The sequence below is a fragment of the Gymnoscopelus braueri genome (genome assembly GCF_963280865.1).
Source record: "Gymnoscopelus braueri genome assembly, chromosome: 1".
Classification (NCBI taxonomy): domain Eukaryota; kingdom Metazoa; phylum Chordata; class Actinopteri; order Myctophiformes; family Myctophidae; genus Gymnoscopelus; species Gymnoscopelus braueri.
Window position 1 is genome coordinate 35485140 of NC_137603.1, and position 10000 is coordinate 35495139.

Sequence of the window (10000 nt, forward strand, 5' to 3'; positions counted from 1 at the left end):
AGAGAGAGAGAGGGGAAGAGAGGAGCAGTGAACACGGCAAATCAATATTCTCTTGTTCCTCTCAAAAATAAACCAGTGAATGAACAGAATGCCCCATTCATGCTCTATATCCCATGTCTTCTGTTCAGAGGGGAATATTGGCATAGTTTTTGATCGTATTTGTTTTACTATCTGTGGGGGTGTGTGTGTGTGTATCCAATGTGAAAGTGTGTTTACATTATTGCTTCACGCCACCATGGACATTGGACATTGATCTTGGATCATTGATTTTCGCAGCTGCTTTAAACGTTAGGTATACTGACATGATGGCAGAATCAAATGTGTAGACACACATTTTAATACAATGGATGAGGAGACATTTTTACAAAACAAACATTTGAACTAGAAAAAGTGCTCCTCGGAGCACAGGTCTCCGCCAGGTCAGCTAGGTTATTGTGGGCCAGCAATGTTTGGAATTCGCCAACCAGGGTGTAATATGAAAAATTGGACAGATTCTTCTTGATCACTTGACTATAGAGATAATGTGTATCGATTTGCGTGATGTTTGGAAATAATTTGTAGGAGTAATTAAAAAAAAATAATCTAAAATTGGCCTCCTGGTGGCGCTATAATAGGGCAATGTTAAAAGGGTGGCATGTGTTAGTCAACATATGCGTTGTGCGTGCAAAGTTTCACCGCAATCAGACGCTGCGTTCATGATTTGCAGCATTTTGTTCAAAATGGGCCACTCCTTCAAACTTTAGATGTCAATCTTAGCCAATCAGGATGGAATATGACAAATAAAACAGATCCGTCTTGATCACATGACAATAGAGATCATGTGTACCGATTTGCGTGAAAACATCTGAAGGAAAAACATCAAAAAATGTGTTTTACATAAATCAGCCTCCTGGTGGCGCTATGAAAGGCAGGGCAAATGTTTTTCCTTGGCTTCTAGGGAGTGTGCATACAAAGTTTTACACAGATGGTGCAGTTATAGATAATACACAAATCGGCCTGTTACAGCGCCACCATGAGGCTGATTTGAACATTCAAGTGGCATTTCTTCCTCGGCCTAGTGAGAATGTGCGTGCAAAATTTCACGGCAATCGATTTGAGGTATTTTGTTCAAAACGGAGCACTCCTGCAAACTTTGGAAGCCGATCTTAGCCAATCAGGATGGAATATGAACAATCTGAAAGACCCTGTTTTGTTTAATGACTATAGAGATACTGTGTACCGATTTGCGTGATGTTTGGATAAAATCTGTACGAGTACTGTCAATTTCTTTTTGTTGCAAAAAGCGGCCTCCTGGTGGCGATTTAAAGGGCAGGACCACTTTGGCAGAGGTTTGGGTTGTGTAGTTACCTTGCCATGCTGTAACTCCAAAGGTGGACAAGAAATAAAAAATAATTGCTCCATTGATTAGAAATGATAATTCAAAATATTCTCCTCATTGACTTACATTGTACGGTAAAACAGCTCTCAAAGTCTCTCTTTTAGCACATAAACAAACACAAACAAAGTTGATTCAGACAATATAGAACATCACCAAACCCAGTACTGTTTTAATTTTTTATAAAAATGTTAACTTCCTGCTGATTTTGCTATTTTTATTAAGAAGAAAACCCGGACTGGATTCGCGGATCCGGATCCGGATCTTCAAATAGTAAAAGAAGTAGGAAGTTAACATTTTTATTAAAAAAACAAACAGTACTGGGTTCGGTGATGCTCTATATTGTCTGAATCAGCTTTATTCGTGTTCATTTACGTGCTAAAAGAGTGAGTTTAAGAGCTGTTTTACCGTACAATGTAAGTCAATGAGGAGCAAATTTAGAATTATCAATTTCTAATCAATGGAGCAATTATTTTTGATTTCTTGTCCACCTTTGGAGTTACATCATGGTAACTACACAACCCAAACCTCTACCAAAGTGGTTTTGCCCTTTAACAGGACCATGTGAAACATTTGGGGCAGAGGTTCTGCTCTGATATGTCGGTGCCGGAGATTAGCTGTCCACAGACAAAAATACGGACAGACAGACGGACGGACGAACGGACGGACGGACGCGTCGGACGGACAGGGTGCAAAACATAATCTCCTCCATGCCTTTCGGCCTGGCGGAGACAATAATACTGTCATAATGTAATAATTAATGTCAACAGAATACCAGTGAGGAGCATTAGAATGGGAGAGAACTCAGTCTTATCCATTAGCACTGACAACTAACTGCCTGTGAGCAAGCTTCCAAATTCTGCCCATCTCTTCTGCCATTGGCCTTATTCTGTCTGTTAATTTTGTCAACAACAACATTGGCGCTTGGCTCAAACCACAAAACATCTTTAGTCTTGCCAAAAGAAAAACCTGAAACAACTTTGTCCAACATAGAGCTACTAGAGCTAGATTCATACCATAGCACAATCCTTTGACTTTAGGCTTCTAGTTGGAGGGCAGTAACCATGAATAGTTATCAGAAACATAATTGATCTGGGTTCACAAAATCTGACACACAGCAGTGGAAGCTGGGCCTAATGGACGACCTACCACAAGAATATTGGCTTTTATGCATTTTATTCAGCCAATTCATTTCCAGACTGTGAGCCCCATCTAGTTTATGTGGTTCTCCGAATAAATAAATAAAATTACTGTAGCATAATATTTGTTTGCTGGTTGAATATGGCCGTCATATTCAAACTTACACATTGTTAGTGGAATAGTGCTCACTGCTGAGTCTGACACACCAGGAACACCACATCCATGGTGAAGGCTCATAATTGGGGATCTCGGCGCTAGGGCTGGGCGATATCGACAACACTAAAAGTCACAATATTTTCAATCTAATTATAACTTGATATTGATATTGTGATGATAATGTCATATTCTGAAAAAAAAGATTTTTTTATGACACGCTGTGAGCTTTTAGATCAGCTATTTTTATGCTATTTAACGCTATTGGGAATTGAAAACAAAATTAATCATTTGATTTAGTTGTAGCATATTGGTGAAAGAAATTTATTTCGAGCCCCGATTGTCCGCTTTGAAATAACTGAAATAAAATCTTCAGCAGCCAAAAAAAAAGAATAATAATACAGGTTGAATCAAATAATCTCTGTCAACTAAGGGGTCTCCGACTGGCTGTTTGAATGGTCGACAATCAGGGGGCAGCCCTATACTAAACTGAACGTCACTAAATAGCCGATGCTGATATGCTGATATAACAACTAAAATAAAAGATGAAGAGTTCAAGTGCTTGTCCCTCCCCGCTTAACATCACAAATTGCTGGTGTGAAGGTGCAAAAAAAAAAGAAAAAAATTGGTGGATGTGTGGGTGTGTGTACTGTATGTGCACCCACGTATTTATGCAAATGCGTCCGCTACATTTCCCTTCATATCAGCACACATAGAAACAATGTGATTTTACAGATGTTTAACTCAGAGAGACTCTAAGAGAGAGTCTATGATCCCTGCCTCGCGGCACACAGAGACACAACAGAACCCAGATGGTCTCCTCTTTGGCTCAGCACTGTGTTTAGATTGGAATTAGCTGCTGCACTTCATCAATTATGCAGCGAGGCGGTCTGCGTGTCCTCATCTCATCTGCATGTCCATGCCTTTCCATTTGACACACATTACAATCCAAGACGGGACAGGACGGCAATGCTTCTCAGCCAGTACAGAAGGATTATGTCATGACATGTCAGATACATTATTGTCAGATACAGTATATATAAAGCATATATTTTCGAGATTAGGATAGCACTTTATTGATCTTGCAGGGTCGCTATAGCAGCCAGGGTGCTTTATATGGGTAGTCTACATAATTGTAGATACATTAGAAGTCCATAAAAACACAGATGGGTCGGTATCAAGCACAGTCATAACATCAAATACCAAGAAGTAAACACAAATTGGAGATTACTCCATTGGGAAAAGTGTGGTATTTTATTTTTAAGATCACTATTTAAATATAAAGTTTTGTTGTGTGGGGTTCCGCATCATGCTATGAAGAATGTACATGTTTGAGAAACACAAAATGCAACACACCCTCTCACAACGATACCCTGTACAAGATCCAAATACAATTACATATGCACAAAGCAATATCAATCAATGCTACTGCTTTATGTGTTATGGCATCTCTCCAGCCATCTATAATTGACTGTACAGAGTTACTGTACACTAAGATGCTTTCCTTGAAAAACTGAGTTTACAATGAAACCCACATAGCAAACTGGCAGGAGTTATCTGTGTCCATACTGTACACCAAGCTTGAAAATGCATGTCATGACTATTCCCTTACACTGGGCATGCGCATGCTAGGCGTAACACATTTGACATTGACAGCCATTTGACAACATCCATGGAACAGTACTTGTAGTTACGCAGCGGTTGTATAAGAATGTTTCCTCTTTATGTGATCACGAATTTTTTTGTCTTTGTCTGTCTTTGTAAGAAAAGTACTTAGGCTACTGAGTTCAGGTCTAGGAACAGGAATAAACAACAATATTACATCTTTTATCTGCATTTCATACTTTCTTCCTGCAGTCCGTCTGCAGTGTCCAAACAGCCAACCTATGGTGTGTTCTATGACAAAGCGAATGTGCGTAGGGCGCTGCTAATATGGTTTTCTGAACGAAGCCCAAGATAATGGTGTACAAACGTTCTGAAACACTCAGTACTAGGCTGTATGATTCTTGATGACGATTCTCTCACACGATTATAATTTTTAAAATAAAAACATTTATTGAGACGGAGCGAGAGCCTATTTCACCCATGCAATAACCTGGCCAATAACGGGTACAGAAAATGCAACATGCTGATCGACATTGTCAGCACAATAACTCTGGCAACGCCAGACAAGCTGACAAACAGACAGCAAAGTAAATAATGCCGGTAATTCGTCATCCATATTTATTAGTAGCATTAAAAAGGTCTCCTTTCCCGCCCGTCCAATTTCAAAACACAACGGGGTCAGCAGTGTTTTCTCTGTTTTAGGGAGACATGCCTGATTAGTGTGGATGATAGGTGCTAACGTACAGGGTGTGTGTGTGTGTGTGTGTATTTTCAAACAGAAATGTCAGTGTAGATGTAGTGCACGCAGTGTTAACTCTGAGAGTTAAATCAACATTTTGCTGTTCACAGACAACACACTGCATTGATGTGAATGGCAGCTACAAGATAACATAATTGCATTCTAGGCTTTGGGCCATGTCCTCATCCCTGGCCCTACTAAAAAATGAGCGTGATCCTCTCTTTGAAAAGACAGTCAGCTGATTATGCATATGAGGCACTGTGAAATGAGTCTCTTTTGTTGGGTTCTCACAGTTCTCTTTTAATGCGCGAATTGGCCCGATTATACAACCCCAAAAATTGGGCTTATCCTTACGTCCCTCTCTCCCCCGGCCTCCATACTGTACTCTCTCTTTCTCTCTCACTCTGTGGATTTCCTCTGTTTTTCTGTCTTGCTGCGAGGAAACAAAGGGAACAAAAGAGAGACAGGGAAAGCAGTAAGCTTCCCATCCTCTGTGGAGTGTAAGGCTCCTCTCTCTCTCTCTCTCTCTCTCTGTTTCCCTCCTCTTTCTCTCTCCCAGCCGTTCAGTGGAGTGGTGGGCAGACTGGGCAGCACAGAGATCACTGGCTCTGAGAACTAGGCCAGTGGATTGCTGTCAGCACCCCAGAGTAAAGTCACCCCAGTAATGTCATGGTGGTGGATGGGGATACATATAACTGTGTGTGTGAGCTGCGATTTGGACAGAATGGGGAAAATAATGAATGAATGAATGAAGAAAGAAAGGACGGAAGGATAGAAGGGAAGGAGGAGCGAGGGCAGGAAGGAACTGTTTTGTCCTGTGTATGTCCTAGAGCAAATATTATATGAGGTGTGTGTGTGTGTGTGTGTGTGTGTGTGTGTGTGTGTGTGCGTGTGCGTGTGCGTGTGTGTGTATGTGTGAGCATGTGTGTGTGTGTGTGTGTGAGAGCGTGTGTGTGTGTGTGTGTGTGTGTGTGTGTGTGTGCGTGTGCGGGCGCAGGGATAGTCATGCATGTCCTGTTGCTATGGAGTTTCTCTGTCACAGGAAGTGGTGATGTAATAGTATGTTATCGAAAAGCTGACACACACAGCTGACACACACACACGCACACATGCGCACACACGCACACGCACACAACACGGCTGACATCTCTTTGCGGCCACCACCATACTCCATGTCCCATGACCTAGTAAGAACAGTGGTCTTTGAAATTGCAAGCGGAGGCAGAGATGCATGCTATCAGGCCTGTTGTATACTTCATCATGTGACGCGTTGCTCGCTGAACGGAGCGTCGCTCCCCGAACGGCATGATCAAGCTTGTAGATCTACAATTATTACATAATCGCCAATTGCAATTATTTTAGATAATCGTCATGATAGTTTCCATGTTGAAAAATGTTCATCCATTTTCAAACATTTTCCAAAAATAGCAGATCTACAAGCTTACAAGCTTGTAGATCAACTATTTCTACTATTTAAAAAAAATTATATATATTTTTTGAAGTATATTATAAAATGTGTCTGTAATTTCTTTGTATATTTATGTCTACCCTGTGCAAGTTGTGATCATGAAGCATACAAACCAAACAAAAATGTAAAGTTGTATTCATTTCAATGCCAAAAACACAAATCAATCTTTAATCGCAATTATTTGTGTGACAATTAATCGTCAATTTAACTTTGTAATCGTGACAGTCCTAGTAGATCTGCTATTGTCAGCGAGCTAAATGTATACCTTTCGAGTATAAATTAAGCATACAGTACGTCGAGCTTCGATGATGTTGACCCTATAGAGGCTAATCCTCGAGCTACCAGTGTACTGTGGTTTAGGGTGTAGGCAATTTCAACATGAAAAAGGTTAGATCTTTGAGAATAAAATCTATTCATAGCTATGAGTACCTAGCATAGTTTGCAGTGCATCATCTGTCTGACATTTCTTTATTAGGAATAACCCCTTGAGATGAACCATCTCCTTTTCAAGGGGGTCTGCACATTACAAAATACACTTCATACATTAAGAGACTAAATGTTTTTACAGACATCAACCAGACGGAACAAACAAAACAATACAAAATATCGATAACACAACAACAACTACAACAATAACAACAGTACACATAGCACGTACATTAATCATTCCGTCATAGATCTGTTATAATCTGCACGTTTTCATTCACACAACATGTCCTGCTGTTTCCCTGTTATGACATGCCCAGAATAGGGATGCTAGGGTTCCTCTGGTTAAAATGCCCAGAATAGGGATGCTAGGGTTCATTTAGCCTGGGATCAATACCATTTTCGGGTTTCTGCCTAGACCGGATCACACAGGCAATTTAATAACGAATACCAGGCTTTCCTCCGAGGTGGAAGGTCTGGTGACGCGAGGTTAGGCGAGGTTAGGGTTCATGTGGTTAAAATGCCCAGAATAGGGATGCTAGTGTTCATACGTGTGGTTAAAATGCTGTGTTAATAGGCTAGCGTTACGCTTGGTTAGGCTAAAGGAGAAAATAGCCTGCTTTGTACCTGTCGGTCATCCAACCGTGTCCCTACTTTAAGGTCTTGCTACTTATCTCCATCCCTCCCCCCTGCTGGGGGTCTACTACTCATCCCATTGTGTGTGGAGGTCAGCTTGAGTGTCGAGTGGGCTGTGACTGTCTATAAAGAACATGTGGCCGCCACACATGCACGCAAACGCACAAAGTAAATGAGTGTGCGGTCGATAACAGACAGCCAGGCGTAGGTGAACACACACATCATGCACGCAATCAGGCATGTACAGACGCATGCACATGCACACACACACACACACACACAATACAGCATTTATAAACCAATCACCTCCCTGTTAGTAGCCACCAGACTCTTTTATTGGATTAGAATGCCCCAAATATGCTAAATGTGTGAGCCTATGTGTGTGTGTGTGCGAGTGCATGCAATTGTGTGTGTGTGAGGGGCTTCACGTCCCGTTATCTCCCCTCCACACAACTTAAGCTCTGCAGGGCACTTCAAACAGCCTGCTAAAGGAGCAAGCAATGTATGTGTGTCTGTGTGTGTCTGTGTGTGTGTGTGTGTGTGTGTGTGTGTGTGTGTGTGTGTGTGTGTGTGTGTGTGTGTGTGTGTGTGTGTGTGTGTGTGTGTGTGTGCACGTGCGTGCGTGGCTGTGGGAGCAGGGGTTGTGCCATGGGGAAATGGGGTTGTGATTTCAGACCAAATGAAGCCACATCAAACAGGCCAGATCAAAGAGCGCAGCCCTTGCTGTCGTCTCCCCTCTGACATCACAGCTCCTCGCCATGGGATGCCCCTCCCCCTCCATCCCCCTCCCTCCTTTCCTCTTTTTTCAATCTTTCATTATATGGTATTTTTCACTATAATATATGTTACATTTCTATTTATTCATGATACATTTTTGTTCATTTCTTTATATTATGTTTTTCAGCTCCTATGTTTTGTGTTTGTATGCCCCTGCTACATTAATATCGAATTAATTAATTATGAAGGAAAACACTCACAGGGACAATGAAGGCCCTGGCAGGAGACCCCCCCATCCCCCCAGAACATCAGCTGTGTGGATTTATCACAGTAACATCCTCAGTGTTAATTTAACATTGAGAGTGCACCATGTAACCAAATGGACCTTTGTTTGTACCTCCTCAACAGTGTCGATAACAATGAGAACATTAAATAATAGCCTTTTGCTTAGGGCTATACTGTATATAAAAGTTGAGTTGAGTAATAATTAAACAAGGTAAAATAGCTGCATACAACCTCTGTAATCGTAACTACACATAATCACACATACAGACTGTCTTGCACATTACAGGTGATTTCTATAAGAAAGTAATGTGTGTGCAGAATGGAGGCAAGGAGGAGAAGCTATAGCATCCATCTGAGACAGCATTCTAGCTTAGCTTTGATTGCCGTCAGCATTCCCGGCTGCTTCAGACAGACTGATGCTGGCTGCTCCCAGTGGCTGTCAAGTGCTTTGTGTGTGTGTGTGTGTGTGTGTGTGTGTGTGTGTGTGTGTGTGTGTGTGTGTGTGTGTGTGTGTGTGTGTGTGTGTGTGTGTGTGTGTGTGTGTGTGTGTGTGTGTGGGTGGGGGGGGGGGGGTTAGGTAGCTACGTGGGGATTGGTGCGATGGAGTGGCTGCTTTGCAGGAGGGTGATGGGGTGGACAAAAATGAGAGAGAGAGAGACAGAGAGAGAGAGAGAGAGAGAGAGAGAGAGAGAGAGAGAGAGAGAGAGAGAGATGTGGGGGTAAAGAGAGGGAGACAGATGGGGGGGTGGTAGCGATGGAGGTCAGGATGCTGTAGAAGGAGATGAAGAAAGAGAAGGATGCTGAGGCAACATAGAACAGAGGAACAGACTAGCAATTAAATGAGACAGCTTATGTTGAAAGAGAGAGAGAGAAAGAGAGAGAGAGAGATGATGAAGGAAAGTGTTGGATGCATTTTGAGGCATACGTTTTGCAAGCAGAGATGAGTCAGTGATGGAGTCACGCAGACATGCTGAATTTTAAGAATGCTAAAGAATGCAACCGAGTAATGCAGATCCAAAATGGTATGGTGTATATAAAATGTGCTGTGCTCTCTGCTTCTGATGGCACTGAACCATTGCACAATAGTTTATATGTACATCGATATTTATATATTATTATATTTTTGTAAATTATCAATATGTTTTTATAATCGATTATTTCGATTAACTGTTGCAATTTATTTTGTTATAGTACACAACCAGACATCCTCCCTTAGTCCCTCCCTACTGTTCACCTCTGCCTTCAGTTATTGTACGGAAAATATTCATTGTTTTCTGTTAAACTGCTACACAGTCAAATCAATAACGGTTACATTTGTGTCCCAGTTAAATTAACACAGAGGATTTTACTGTGTAGGATGTACCTCTTTTCTGAATTCCGCCGCAGGACAGAACTTACATTTATGTGTGGGTAGAGGTGCTATATGATCCTAACCAGTGCTCTGTATGTTTTCTCA

The 10000-nt window shown here is 41.6% G+C and overlaps 1 protein-coding gene across 1 annotated transcript in view; it reads left to right on the forward strand.

The window, feature by feature from the left end:
• The window catches only part of mtss1lb (MTSS I-BAR domain containing 2b), an 86336-nt gene that overhangs the window by 9371 nt on the left and 66965 nt on the right, over positions 1-10000 (forward strand).